Below are 17,165 nucleotides of genomic sequence, written 5' to 3' on the forward strand. Positions count from 1 at the left end.
TCGATGTCATTGATGTGCTGGTTAACGACACACACTCCATTAATCTATGACAAACATCGATCTAGCCTTTGCCACTCTTGCTAGTCCCAAATTAGTGTTCCGGTTAGCCACACACGCTCCACTAACGACTTGGCAAGGTGCTAAGTGGAATTTCATGGAATAGCATCATTTTCACATTTTTCCTAAAGTAACTAAGATTAGGAATTTTTGAAAACATTTAGTTACATTATAAGGTCATTATACTTATTAATGAGGAATTAGTTTGTCCTATCCTACCCGTTCGACTAACAAACCTCCACCAATCAAGGAAGCAGTGGGTGAGAGTGGACACCCATTCAACCGCCATTTTATAGGTTGTTTCCTTATACCCCCTTATAGATCGAGTTCGTGAAGTAGGCCTACTAATGATAAGACTTAAATATATTATACATATACATAATTATTAATCTTATAATATTATAATAGTATAAGTGTTGAATTTTAAACTTTTAAAGCTCTAGGGTTTAGAATTTAAATATTTCAAAATTAGAACCTTTAATTAAAATTTAAATTCCAAAACTTGAGGGCAAGTTTTGAAACCTTTCAAAACCTTTTAAATGAAATTAAAAATAATCTAATTAGTCAAATAATTTGTCATTATCTAAATTTGACCTAATTTAAGTTATGGCAAGATAATTCACATCAAATAATACAAATAATTATCTTTATCATATAAAACTAATAATTATCTTATAGTTTGACAATTATCTTCTAATTGGATGAGGATAATCACTACCATATAATAAAAATCGAATTTTATCAGTCAAAAACGTTTTTGGTAATTATCCCAATCCAATTCTGGTCAAAATCCCGAAAAATCTGCTAACAGACGAGTCGAATCGTCGAGTAGCCCTGACTCGTCGAGTTCATCATAGGACTCGACGAGTTCATCAGGCAAATGCATATTTTCGACTTTTCCAGCTAAGAACAATTAAACTATGCATCAAATATAATAGAAAAACGACATAGGCTCTGATACCACTTATGGGTTTTGAGCATAACAACAATACTATGGTGCACATGCAAACCCTAAAGATTTGGATCTAGGTTTTCTCTAATTGTACATGCAATAATCATCAAAAGCTATAAACCCTACTCTAACATGCTATTTTTGAAATTGACATAATAACAAAGTTAGAATGATACCTTTGGTTGTAGCTTGAAGATTTTCAACCTTTGAGAGCTTTAGTATCACAAGTGTAATACCTCTAATAAAAAAAACACCAAAATCAAGTTGGAAGAATATGATAGAGAGGGAGAGGATCGCAATTTCGGCTAGCACTCTTCTAGGGTTCTAGTGGCCGAAAATGGGAGTCCCAAGGGTTCCTTATATTGTTGAGTTGCTAGGGTTTCAGTCAAAACCCTAATCCAGTTGCTTAGGCCTTAAGCAGTCCACATGATCCTTCTAGAAGGCCCCTATGGACGATTTCTATGTGGGCTTCCCCATAGAATCCGTCCATCCCTTCTTTAGGGATCCTAAGCCCAACTCAGTAACCATCTTATAATTACAGTATCAGTCCCCTTAATTTAACTAATCTATTTTGACCACAAAATTAATTCTAAATTGATTCTTGACCAATATTAATTAAATAATATGATTTCTCTTTTAATATATTATTCCTATAATATATTAATAAATCATAATTAACCTCTTTCTCCATAATTCATCCAATCAAGTTGCTATGGTGAAGGCAACCCACAAGGACCATGTTACTATTGGGTCAAGTACATACCAAATATAGTGATCGGCTTAGACACCTAATCCAACAGTTTATACTTTGCGGTTGATAATATTTAGTGTTGTGTTGTATAATATTTAGTGTTGTGTTGAAACGACTATATTGGATTGATAGTTTTTAATGTGTAAGTTTACAACTACTTGATGAGTACTTTGGCACGGCATTTCATGATTATTGGGAGTACACATGTGTTTCTGAAAGGGCCAGAGATTTCTTGATGAATGTAGATGTTGTTCATAAACTTACAATGAATAACATCACATTCCAATGTGAAGAGGAAGGTCATTTAGTTGAAGGGGCATTTGTGGATGGACTAGAAGAGGATGAGGATCCACAGAGGTATTGCATGGTTTTCCGTTGGTATGTAAAGTATGGTAAAATTTGTATGTTTTTAAAAAAAATGTGGTTCATAATGGACATTAATAGCGTTTAAGTGTTTGCGGATACTCTTTATATTCTACATATATTTCTACATATGTTTTTTTTAAGACAAAAATAAAAATGCTTGTAATTATTAAGTCATATTGACTTTCAGTAGTTGTGTTTATATTATATTAGTATAATTAACTATATACATTTTTATTTTGATTAAGGTTATTATTTTGTTATTAAGTAGTATAATAAAGTTTCTATGTTTGTTATGAAATATAATTATGTATATAATCTACCCTAACAGGTAACAATTGATCAAATGTGAAACGCATCAGGAGGTTTTTTTTTGGTTTACAAAGGAGGGTCAATTTGGTTAATAAAGCGCACCATATGTTCTTTCGTTGTTTTACCCATAATATCAACATACTTTCAATCTCTTTCTTATTCTATCATTGTATTTTGGTAAATATATCAAAGTATAGTGTATTAGTACTCAAGAGCAAATTACGAAAATCATAACGTACTTAAAAACACATTGGTCATTTCTAGATTAATTGTGATTTAAATTTTCTTATGATCGAAAGATGGTGTATTTTCTGGGAAAAGAGCATTTTGGTCATTTTATTATGCTATGGTGTATGACTAATTTTTAAAGAGGATACTTAAATAGTTGGTTATTTTTAATTTTGAGTCTTAGGTGAATAACAAAATTTTAATAATAACTCATTATTGGGAGGAATACTAAAAGTAAAGGGTATTTTTATGATAATCCAATCCTCAAACATACATTTATTATCATTAGCCACAATAAGTTACCATTACAATTTAGTCCTTTTGACTTTAAAAGTTTTTCTTTAAAAATGTTTAATGTTTACACCTTATTATTATTTTAATAAAACTGTGTAGTATACAGGTTTCACACCTAGTTTCGTTAATAATTGCATGTATCTTGCTATATTTACCTTTTTCAAATATTGAATAATATCGACCAAATACTTTGAACTAGTATCTATCTACCACATCGAAATCAAGGGTTGTCGAAGGTTCCCTCAGAAACTCTTTCTTTGAAATTGTGTTCTACAACTCAAATTTAGTTAAACCATTCTACAAATATTCTACCCCATTATCGAATCATCAAAGTGATTCATCCATACAAATGACAAAACTTTGAAGATTGGTTCATCAATCGGTCATTACTTTTGTGAAATATTTGTAGTAAATGTACCTTTGCAATATTTATATTGTACACATATATTTACTTCAAATCCCATCTATCAATTCAAAGACATATTAATGAACACAATATTCTGTTATTTAAATGTATATTTTACAGATTTAACATCATGAACAATACCAGTAGAACGTGGATATATGAAAGAAAAGATTATCGTGGTTGTGTATCATCTGTTTTCATACAAGGAGTGAAAAAATTCATAGACTTTGCTACCAATCAACAAAGGTTCATGGATGGAAATAGAATCAAATGCCCATGCATCAAATGTCGTAACATACCATATAGAGACCCTGATACTGTTAATCATCATTTGTACAAGTCAGGTTTTGATAAGGAATATTGGTTTTGGAATAAACATGCTGAAACATCCATTGATGATGACAATACGTCTTTTGGGGTTCATGATTCAACACAACTTTGAATGAATGTGAATGTACTTATAGAGAAATGGCCATAGATGCAATGGCTCCTGATTTTATTGCTAGTAATCTTAAGGAGGAGCCAAATGCACTAGATAAAAATATTATTTGATATGCTAGAGGTAGCCGATAAAGTGTTGTGGTCTGGATGTAAAAAAGTTACACAATTGTCTGCTTTAGCTAGACGATTAAATACAAAATCAGAGTATCACATACCTGAATAATGTTATGATACTATCTGCCAATTGATAAATGATATGGTAGGTTAATTTATATGAGAGCAAAAAGTTAATACATGCACTAGGTTTGCCTATGGAGATGATTGACTGCTGCAGATCTGAATGTATGATATATTGGAGGGGAGACAAAGAGCTTTATCGGTGCAAATGCTGCAATGCAGATAGGTACAAATGGTCAAAGAATTTGGCCAGATGTTCTCGCGTACCCTTTAAGAGAATGCATTACTTTCCTTTGACTCCTAGGTTGAAGAAAATGTATGCTTCATAAGGCTCATCTGATTCCATGCGATGACACTCCGAGGATCATGGACATGATGTTGGATTAATGTGTCATCCATCCGATTCTGAAGCTTGGAAGCACTTTGACAGAATTCATCCTTAATTTGCAGCAGAAATACGTAATGTTAGAATAGGCTTAAGTACAGATGGGTTTGCACCACATGGAGCATTTGGAAAACAATATTCGTTTTGGCCTATTATTATAACACCTTATACTTTGCCACATTCTATGTGAATGAAAGAGCCTTACATGTTTTTTACCGCACTTGTGCTAGGACCGTTAAACCCTAAGCATAAAATAGATGTATTTTTTGCAACCGGTTGTTGCAGAATTAGAGCAATTATGGGAAGAAGGCGTATTAACATATGATATATATTTAAAAAAATTCAAATACGATCAGATTTGATGTGGAAAATTAGCGATTTTCCAGCGTATGCAATGTTGTCAGGATGGTCTACATCAGATAAGCTAGCATGTCCACATTGTGGGAAACATACATAAGCATTCAGGTAAGGAATGGTAATAAGATGTCATGGTTTGACTGCCATAGAAGATTTCTACAGGTAAATCACCCATATAGAAAGGATAAAAATAAGTTCAAGAGGAATCGTGAAGTGATAGAAGGTCCTCCTTCAACTAAGAATGGTGAACAAACTTAAGGGAAATTGAACAATTAAGTTTCGTAAAAGTGACTGAACTAAATGTTGATGATGTAAACAAAGCATGTGTCGATCATGGTTGGAAAAAGATAAGCATATTTTGGGAGTTACCATATTGGAAAACAAACCTCATTAGACATAATTTTGATGTTATGCTTATTGTGAAAACTGTATTTGAGAACTTTTTTTACACTGTAATGGATGTCAAAGCGAAGACAAAGGACAATGCAGCAGCGAGAAGAGATCTGAAACTCTATTTTAGGAAGAGAAAGGAGTCAAAGATGTTCAAAGAGCATAATATTCTCTACATAAGAATCAAAAGAAAGTCATATGTGAATGGGTGGAGAAATTGCGTTTCCCCGATGGTTATGTTTCTAATTTTGGGAGGTGTGTTTGATTTAACCGCGTGTAAACTGTTCGGAATGAAAAGCCACAATTGTCATGTTTTTATGCAAAGATTGATGCCAATTGAATTTCGTGAGATGTTTCCAAAACATGTGTGGGAAGCATTAACGAAGTTGAGTCTTTTCTTCAAAACATTAACAACAACATCAATCACAACAAAAGACATGGAAAGGATTAAAGTCGAGAACCCAATGATTCTATGTAAATTAGAGACCATCTTTGTTATTGGTATTTTTCACTCCATGGAACCAGTACATTTTCCATACGAAGCGAAGATAGCCGGTCCCGCCCAATATCGTTGGATGTATCCATTTGAAATGTTTGTATGTTACATCAAAATGTATGTCGCTATTTTTGTAATTCGTAACTATAAGTTAATTTACATCTTCTTGAATATATATATATATATATATATATATATATATATATATATATATATATATATATATATATATATATCTAAATCAGTTGAAAAAAGATGTGAAAAATAAATCTCAAATGGAAGGGTTTGTTGTTAACGCGTACTTGCTTCGTGAAGCATCAATATTTTTCTCTCATTATTTCGAGACTGGTGTCCCCACACGTAATAGAAAGTTGCCTCGAAATGATGATGGAGAAGGAGATGAGCAACCTGATGATAACAACGAAATTTTAGATATATTTTCAAATCTTGGTCGTCATTATGGAAAATTCAATGATAGAATGTTGTCTGATGAGGAATTGCATGCTGCCCATACTTACATACTCGTTAACGAAGATAAGATCAAACATTACATCGGGTAAACAATATATACTTCATTTTTAATTATAATAACAATTTGTTGTGTAATTGCTCTGAACAAAATTTACATTCATGATTTTGTTTATTACATCATAGTAACTTTTAAAATGTTATTTAAATGGTAATTTAGAATATTTGACGAATATTTGAATGAACTTAATGGGGATATGGATGAACAGGAGCTTGTAGCTGAAGTTGAGAAGAACTCTGCTGTATGGTTTCAAAACTATGTGGGTGTTAATTTTATATTTTTTAATTTTATTATTTTTTGTTATGGTTATAATTACCTCTAATTAAGTACTTTACCATTTGTCATATAAGCATGTTAGAACTGGATAAAGAACAAATATATATTTGACCTTTCCAAAATGTCATTCAGGAAAGTGAAATTATATAATGTATACTTTGTCAATGGTTACAAGTTTCACACAGAAGCTCACAGTCTGAACAAATCAACAATGAATAACGGATTGCGTATTAGTAGCCAAGGAGGTGATTATTATGGTAAGGTAGTAGAAGTTTTAGAAGTCGAGTACCCTGGTTACCCAATCAAAACCACAGTTTTGTTTAATTGTCATTGGTACCATCCAACACCTAACATAGGAGTTAAGGTTCACAAACAATATAACTTGGTCGAGATAAACGTCAAAAGAAAATACAACAAGTTCGAGCCGTTTGTTATAGCCATGCAAGCCACTCAGGTGTGCTACATTCCTTACCCAAGTTTGAAAAAAACCTTTAATGAAGAAGGTGAATTTCATGAGGACGACAATGACGGTATTTCTGACATCGAGGGTAGTTATGAGTAGAGTATGTGAAAATCATCGTGGTTGGTCTTATGTACGTGAAAATCATCCTCAGAAATACGTTGATTTCCAAGAAGATGAAGTTGAATCAAATGAAATCATTATACCCACTACATCCGATACAGACAATTATGATGATCACGACATGTCAAGCAGCGGTTCAGATAATGAAAATACCATTAATGAAGAAGGTGAATTTCATGAGGACGACAATGATGGTATTCCTGACAGTGAGGGTAGTTATGAGTATAGTACATCGAGCAATGAAGAACAAGAGGAGGAAGAAGAAGAGGATGAAGAAGATATTGACTAGATATTTTTGTGTCTTTATAGAAGGATGCTTACATTGTCTAATTTTTAGTTTTTGCATGTGAATTGGTAAATGTGATGTTATGTATTAGTGCCCTTCATGAGAATTAAATGAAATGAAATTTTATCGTTCCTTGGTACATTGGAAGCTTTTACCAAAAGGGGGCAGGTGTTTTTGAGATATTTGTGTGTATAATATTTTCATCAAAATATCCAATTAAGTAATCGTTTTTTTTATAATCCAGTTTCTTTACATTGAAATTGTATAAAATTATTAAAGATAACATAAACATAATAAAAAATGTTTATTCTTTTATGTAGTATTAAAGACATATAAAATACAATAAAACAAACAAAATATATTACCAATTCAAAAACATATCATTCGAACCATAGCTTACCAATTTCATTGGACATAATAACCATTCCTCCATTGAAAATAATAACAATAGGAAAATTAAGCATATAACAATAACATCCCAACAAAGAAACAAACCAAACAAACCATCATGAACTTGATAATTAGAAATTGACTACCTTCAACTCGAGGGTCGTTACCATGTTCATTAGTATCTTGAATAAAAACTTGAGTCGGGGTTTCGTTGACTTAAAATTTGATAGGAGCTTCACGGAGGCATCTAAATGACATCTTCACCATTGGCTTGAGCTCTCAATTCGTACATCTTCTCTCTATACCACTTGTTTGGCAGTTGTAGGCCAATCCAACGAAAAAACCCACAATTTATGTATTCATCATTGTAGTTTCTGCGGGCAAGGAACCTCTGTAAAAGATTCTATAGCGTCCATTCCATCGACATTCCAACCGAATGCCTACTTCCGCACAGTCTCACGTTACTGGTTGAAGACGACGACATCGATTTGCCCTAATTTATCTTCTTCCGTTTGTGGGTTTGCGGATATGGGAATTGGAGTGCACGCTTTATTTATGAAATTAAATTCCATAATATGGCACTATAATGTAAAATAATTTACAAAAAAATTAATTCCTAGCAAAAGTGGTAACAAAAGTTGCAACATATAATTGCTCAATACTAAATATTCCACAAGTTTTATTGTCGTTGCAAATTTCCATAGCTAAATATCTATGAATTTGAAATACTCCTTATCAAAGTTGCTATGGAATTTAATTTCGTAACAAATGTCGTCACAAATTAGCTAGGTTTTGTTTTTTCATAGCAAAACAAGCAAAGGAAATCAAATTTCATAGCATAAGTCCCTAGAAAATACCTACGAATGCTACTTCTATAGCAAAACAACTATGGAATTGTTTTCCGTTGAAAAATTATGTTGCATATTAACCACGATAATTAATTCCATAGCAGCAGTACAACGGAAAGTGTTTTCGTAAAAAATTTCGTTGGAAAATTGCTACAAATGTTTTTTCCATAGAAATATCGGTAGCATAATACCAATGGATTTGGAGTCGGTAGCATTTTCCCTAGCAAGTCCCATGCTCGCTACCAGAAATAAATTTCTTAGATAATGTGGTAGTAAATTTGCTATGGAACGACATTCCATAGCAAGATCCATTGCAGAATAACAACGAAAATACATTTCATATCGCCCTTCCATAGCAAAATCGTGTTTTTCTTGTAGTGCATGTGAAGTACCTGTTCAGACGTAGGAACTTCAAATGAACCCTCATATGGTGGTTGAAGAATTTGGGCAAACTGCTTCTTATATTACCTCTTGTTGACTTTGGATTTCATTTGGAACGTAACAATTTTAGCTGTCTTGTTATATACTGTTGTAGTATCATCAAGTGATAACTAGTTCATTGGAATTGCAAGCGATACGTTGTTAGAGCATAAGTAAGTATAGAATCATTGAGACATTGGAACAACATCTTCAACTCTTTAGGATTCGCTGCAATCGATGGATTAAACTAGACGTTGTGTAACACCCCTAAAACTCATGCCAAATTTAAGCTTTTTCAAAACATTTCAAAACCATTAATCATTACAAAACTTGTTTTCAAAATAATATAATATCAGAGTGTCCCAAAACCAAGTCATAAACATGAGGAGCTGTACGATCACTCTTTGGCCTTCCTGCGATCATCTGAGGTACCTGAAACCAAAACTGAAACTGTAAGCCCGAAGCTTAGTGAGTTCCCCCAAAATACCGATACACTGCAAATAACACATATACATATAACAGCATGTACTGGGTCCACAGCTTTGCAGACTGGATTACCTCTGGGTCCATAGTGTGCGTCTGGCTAGCCTTCCAGGTCCACAACTCGCATCCGGATTGCCACTGAGCCCACAGTACGAGTCTGGTATGCCCTACCTGACCCTCATCTCGTATCTGGAATGCTCCTGAGCCCACAGTACGAGTCTGGCATGCCCTACCCGGCCCTCAGCTCGTATCTGGAATGCTCATGAGTCCTCAATATGAGTCTGGCATGCCCCACCCGGCCCTCAGCTCATATCTGGAATACTCTAGGGTTTGTTGGTTACCGCACGAAGAAGTACAACCTCAAACCATCCCACATAATATGTCGACACATAACATAACTACTACAGATAAAGCATAATCAGATAGTAGTACAGGTAGTCTTATAGATCTACCTCTAGCATAACGAACTAGCATGCATAGCTAACACATACTCAACATATCAATAACTACTAGGATATCAAATCCTATGGGCCGGCCTTGTTCCCTTAGACCCTTTAGTAGAGTGAGGACAACTCACCTGGCACTGCTGAAGTCCTGCGGATAAAGCTCCACCTGCTGGTTGACAGATTCCCGAACTGCCAACATCAAACAATACCCAATTAATAATTGGGTTCCAAGCCCAAGGTCCAACTCACACTCCAAAGGCCCAAAAGTCAAGTAATTAGTTAAAGCCCAACATATTGCCCAATTTTCCAAATTGGGCCCAGACCTCTACATGGTCTTTCCTTAAGGCCCATCCAATTATTCTAGTCCAAACTCTTGGTATGCCCATGGCCCAATATCATATAATCATCAAGGCCCAGTTATGGCCCACTTATGGCCCAATTTTCCAAATTGGACCCAAACCCTCACATGGGCCTTACCCTAAAGCCCATCCACATATTTTTGTCCATTTACTTGTCCTTGGATAGCCCATCAGTAGCCCAATCACTAAAGTCCAATAGAAAGGCCCAACACAAGGCCCAAGTGAAATTAGGGTTTTCACATGAAATAACGATTGGGGTTAAGTGTTCCTACTTAACCCATTAAGGACTTAATCCATTAAGTCCAGTATTGCCTTAGGTTAATTTGCCAATGATTATTAATTAGTATTTTAAGTTTGTTAATTAATTCAAGTGCACGTCCCAATATTTCCCAAAATTAGGGTTTTATGCCATTAGGGTTTTCCAAACCATAATTACGGTTTCCAACCCAATACTAGCCCATTAGTCACATGATTAGGCTTTTAGGTCAATTAGGGCTTCATTGGGCCCATTACGGTTTCATTAGTCGGACACCACCCACTACCACCTCGGGTAGTGGTGGTCAATGGCGGCTCACGGTGGCGGCCACCACCTCATGGTGGTTGTTAGGGTTCTATTCCACTCGTGTCCAAGCATCCAAAAAGCAATCCAAACATATGCAAAGCACACCACCACCCAACACGGCGACCGGTGGTGGCAGGAGGCGGTAGCCACCACCCTACGGTCGTGGTTTTTGAGTTTTCTTTGATTATTCCTACCCTATTACAGTTTTAAAATGGTAATCTCAAATAACACACACACACGCTAAGCTAAACATATACACACAACCACCGTGTGGTGGTCGGCGGTGGCTCTTGGTGGCAGCCACCATGGCTGGCGGCCATGGTGGTTATCTTCTCCGTTTTCCAGCCATCAACACGACCTACAACACACACAACACGATCTGGACACGTAAAACACACCCCATCCGACATCTCGAGGCGGCAGCATCGACGATTTGCAATGACAGCCACCACCTCACGGTGGTGGCGAGTTTTCTTGAGTCCCCGCCAACAATACGTCCACAGAACACCTAATCGTCGGGAGGTTGACACTGAATACACTCTGATCTCAGCCACTCTCATGGTGACACAAGGAAAACGGACAGCAGCAGCAGCTATCGGCGACGAATGGCGTTGGCAGCAGCTTCACGACGGAACAGCCGCATGGCGGCGACAATAGTGACGAAACCATCAGTAACAAAGCCAACCGGTCCTCCCACGACCACAGCGTCGGTGTATGTGGTTTTTCTCCGGTTACGAACGACGTCCGAAACCAACACCCCACTAATTATTATTTGATTTTGGACAATAATAATATAAAAATAATGATAAAATTGCGTCTCGGGGTTCCAAGTTTATTATTTAATTATTCTATTTTAAACGGGATGTTACAACTCTCCCCCACATAAATTTGATTTTGTCCTCTAAATTGTTTCTCATCATTCCTTACACGCCAAACAACTTGAGCAACACGGTCACAACTACGATCATAGCCCCTGCCTTTCCAAGGAAACCGTAACCAACCCTCGCAGGGTTCTGAAACCTGAAGATAAACAAATTCTTGCGATATGGTCACACTTACTTAATCTGAAGTCTGAAGTCACGAGATGGTCTGGCTCCCTGACGGACCGCCCACACTGAATCATTGTCGGATTCATTGCACTTAACTCCCAACTGGCTACTCAACTTCTGATAACTAGGGATCCTACTAGAAAACAGAATCACAAATCACACACTGCTACCTATAATTCTTTTCTTGACAAGAGATTAGGTACTCCTTCAAGAGAAACTTGTTTTGGTAACCAATTCCCAGGGACATAATGAACAACGAGATGTAAACTAGGAGATGAACCCTTTTAGGATTGACAAAAATGCTTCCTTTATCCCTAGGACCAACATACATATAATAACTGGCTCATAAGTGCGAACACTCATACATGACCCAATCAGCCTCAGGCTGGAATACCAGGCATGCCTACGACGGGTCCAATAATCCTCGAGATGGAATACCCTAGATCAGAATACCACAATATACGAAACTCGGGTCTAAACTCATAACTTGAGGTTCAAGGACCTACTCTTGTATTTCGCACAAAATCTTCTGATTCCTCGCAGCCGATTACGGCTCGCCCGAGCCTCAACATTGTGTCCATTCCGAAAGTGCTCCAACAGAAGAAATGAACTACCAAGATCACTAGGCCCATAGCCTATGACTGGAACACCCCTCCAAGTTCCTCATCATAGGTATGGATTGCCTCTGAGCCCACAGCATGAGTCAGGTATGCCCTACATGGCCGTCAGCTCATGACTGGAATGCTCCTGATAAACTATCAACATTGTCCAAAAGAAAAGGCCTAACCAACGTCCTTCACAACACCAACCAGTGCCACGATGCTGAAATCCCAAACATCTCCGGAAACTGTCCCTGGACAATCTTGATCACCTCCTCCCAGATGATACCACTGACCCATTCCTTTGTCAATACTGGCCTATCCTGGCTGCCAGCTCCCCGTCCTGATCCAGATCTGGTGTCAATGTCTCGTAACCACCATTCTGATAATACACCAGAGAGGTCTCGGATAATCCACATAATAACAGGGAAGCAACTCCCAACTAAACCCTAGGGGTCGTGACTTCCTTGCTACGCGTATGGGTCTTGTGCTTTCAGTAGTACGAGCCCATACTACCTTCCACACCTACCCATATTTGTCTCAAGTATCACCACAACACCCTAACAATATACATAACATGGCGAGTGCTCAATCCTTACTCCTAGAGGAATGCTAAATATCTCATACTGGCCTACCGGTCTCACACAACCCACCCATCCATGAAACTTCCACCAACCCTGCAGCACTAGTGTATGCTAGCCATACATAACACTAGACCCCATAGACATTCGAATACCTGATCCTACCCTAAGCCCTTCATCAAACAAGAACAGGAAATGAGGCCAAACCAAACATTCTCAGGCTATATGATCTTAATTATGTACGGCCGTGATGCATACACTAAGCAACTACAGTAATGATGTCAATTTCATATAAGGAAAACCCTAGGCTATAAGGCATCATACAATCAGGCAATTCTATCATGCAATTCCTGAAGATCCCTTGTCTGGTACTAGCATGTTGTTCTAACATATCACATATTAAAATAACTGCATGGTATTTTGGGGTCTACTTACTGGCTCCGGTTGATCGTACACTCTGCATCCTCCTTTAGTATTTTGAAAATCATTTAAAAATCATTTTGAAAAGCTTTTCCTTGATTTGAGACTGGATTCACACGAGTGTTCCTCCAATTCACTCAAACCAAGGCTCTAATTCCAACTTGTAACACCCCTAAAAATCATGCCAAATTTAAACTTTTTCAACACATTTCAAAACCATTAATCATTACAAAACTTGTTTTCAAAATAGTATAATATCAGAGTGTCCCAGAACCAAGTCATAAACATGAGGAGCTGTACGATCACGCCTTTGCCTTCCCGCGATCATCTGAGGTACCTAAAACCAAAACTGAAATTGTAAGCACGAAGCTTAGTGAGTTCCCCCAAAATACCGATACACTGCAAATAACACATATACATATAACAGCATGTACTGGGTCCACAGCTTTGCAGACTGGATTACCTCTGGGTCCATAGTGTGCGTCTGGCTAGCCTTCCGGGTCCACAACTCGCATCCGGATTGCCACTGAGCCCACAGTATGAGTCTGGTATGCCCTACCCGACCCTCAGCTCGTATCTGGAATGCTCCTGAGCCCACAGTACGAGTACAACATGCCCTAACTGGCCCTCAGCTCGTATCTGGAATTCTCCAGAGTCACTACAAGAAAAACGCGATTTTGCTCGGGAAGGTTCCTATGGAACGTATTTTCGTTGTTAATCTGCAATGGATTGTGCTATGGAATGTCGTTCCATAGCAATGTTACTACCACATTGTCTACGGATTTTATTTTTGGTAGCAAGAGTGGGAGTTGCTAGGGAAAATGCTACCGACTCCATATCCGTTGGTATTATGCTACCGATAGTTCTATGGAACAAAATTTTGTAGCAATTTTCCAACGACGTTTGTTACCAAATCACTTTCCGTTGTACTACTGCTATGGAATTCATCATCGTGGTTAATATGCAACGGAGTTTGTGACGGAAACCAATTCCATAGTTGAATTGCTATGGAAGTACCATTCGTAGGTATTTGCTAGGAAATTCTGCTATGGAATATGATTTCGTTTTCTTGTTTTGCTATGGAACAAAACGCGTAGCTAATTTGTGACGACATTTATTGGGATGTTGTATGCTTAATTATTTTTGTTATACTATGGATGAATTGTTATTATGATCATTGGATTTTGTAAGATATGGTTTGAATGAAATGTTTTTGAATTGGTAATATGTGGCATAAACTAACGGCTAAAAAATGTAAAAATGAATAGATATTGTTGGCAAGCAGACTCGAACTTAAGCTTATGCTAGAAAAGGGCGCGGTTAAGCCACTTGTGCTAATCAACTTGTGTATAATTTATTGAAAACATAGTATTATAATGAATAATTAACAATGAATTCATTACAAAGTTATTTTTAATTACATTAACCGGGCATGTTAAAGTATATATAATCTATGTAGATTATTTTCCTTAATAACGAATTCATTGCAAACTTATTTTTAATTACATTAACTATACTTCATCACAAAAATAACATGGGTTTTACAAATACTTCATCCTACTCAAACAATATAGCAAGAAAAAATGACTAAAATGCCCTTTTAACAGAACCAAAATAAAATTGTAGTAGTACTATACAACTTCATATACAATACAATAAGAACACTAATATTCAATGTCCATTCTATTATTAACCATTAATATGTTTAAGAAATATACAAACCTACCATACTCTACATACCAACGACAAACCGTGCAATATTTTTGTCGATCCTCATCCTCTTCATGGCCTATTGTCAATGCACCTTTAACAGAATGACGTGGGTCTTGACATTGGAATGTGATGTTATTCATTGGAAGTCTATGAACAACATCAATAGCCCGCAACAACTCTTTGGCACTATCAACAACACCCGTGTACTCCCCATCATCCGGAACTGACCAGCCAAAATAGGCATCAAGTAATTGTAAACCTACACATTAAAATATCCATCAATTAATCCAATGTACCCTTTTCAATAAAACAGTAAATATTATACAACACAACACAACTAAATACTAACCCCAAACTACAAACATGCCTTAATTAACTATATATATAATTTAATTTACATATATACCATATATACATACGTTCATCACATTGATGAGGCCCTCTTGAAATGTAGATCATTCCAAGCAAATAAATTGCCTCAAGATGATCTTCATCTGCTGCTTTTCTCAACAAAGTCAATCCTAAATCAAAATTGCCACAATAAAAGCACTCATCCTATTGACAGAATAACAAAGTCAATCCGAAACTCGAATTTTAGTTCGAGCGGTTTTTGGCCTACGCGACCTAAATGATAATTGAAGATCTCATTAATAGGAACTCAACGGTAAAAAGACAGACGAAAACGGAGTCCGTATGTAGAAGTTATGAATTTTATGCGGATATTTAACAGTATAATCTCCTCGTACTGTTAAATTTAATATCGGTCGAGAATTAGCCAACGGAGTCAAAATGAAAGTTGTAGATCTTATTTTTAGCTATGCGTGGATATAAAGAACGTCAAAAACGGAGGTCTTATGTGAAAGTTACGGATTTTAGAAGTCGGAAGTGTGGTGTGCGAAAATGGGTGATGTGGCACAATCTTGGCCATTACTTTCTCCCCAAGTCTTGCCACTAGATGGTGACATGTGGCACCAAGTTCAGCCATTTTTCATGCTATAAATAGAACCTCTCCCACCCTCATTTTCTTCACACCTTTCCCATTCTTTCTTCTCTTTACTCTCTCTCTAGAACCTCTCTCTAGCCCCGAAACCCCCCGAAAAGCCTAGGGAACCTCCCTAGCACGAGGCGGAAGCCCCGGAATGCTCGACGGCTATGAGAAGAAGAGATTTTTGGCTCGGGAACGTTGCTCCAAGCAAAGCTCGGTTTTCTATAAAACCCGCTGTAAGTGAGCTACACCTACGCTATTTTTAATATAGCTTTTCTTTAATTATAGTAACGTTAATAGGAACTTATAATAAGTACTTGGGCTATTATTATGGGTTATATAAGTATTTTGTTAAAGCTTATATAATAGTAATAATAGCTAGACTATTAATTAGTCTCGGCGAATAATATACTAAACTCTAGTGGTAATAATACTAGGTTTCGTCGAAGGAAATTATTTTTAAGAAGCGAAGCGCTGTCTGAGTTCGGAATCACCACCTTTTCAAGTGAGTGCATAGTCCCTTTCATCTTACACATAGATATGAAGTATTTAATATAAATTACGTTCTATGTGTGCATATTGTCTGTATACTTGTCGTCTGTGCTGGGTGAAAGATTTTTATACATGTTTTAAATGATTTAAAATGTATATGTATTTTATATCTACAAAATGTGTTGGGTAAAAATGGGTAGATGAAATAGTTGCTGTGTGACAAAAACAAAATGATGAGAGGTGATATAGACCATGAGATAAGGGTGAGAGGTAAACCATGAGAGAAGCCGTTTACCCATGTGTTGGCCCCGTCATTCAGCAGACTATGGATGACAACCACAGACTATTCTAGACAGTCCAGTGGACACTAGCAGGCTCGCAACCTGTAGGTGTTTTGAACTGTGTGCTCACCAGTTGTACTCTAAAAACCCCTTGACATGTGTTGTGAGAGGAGTCTCAGAAACGACATTGTCGATAGACGAGATTAACCCTGACGACTATGCGACGTAGTGCCTAAACCCCTTGACATGTGTTG

The sequence above is a fragment of the Lactuca virosa genome, chromosome 2, assembly GCF_052849685.1.
Source record: "Lactuca virosa cultivar CGN04683 chromosome 2, Lactuca_virosa_CGN04683_v6, whole genome shotgun sequence".
In the NCBI taxonomy this organism is placed as follows: domain Eukaryota; kingdom Viridiplantae; phylum Streptophyta; class Magnoliopsida; order Asterales; family Asteraceae; genus Lactuca; species Lactuca virosa.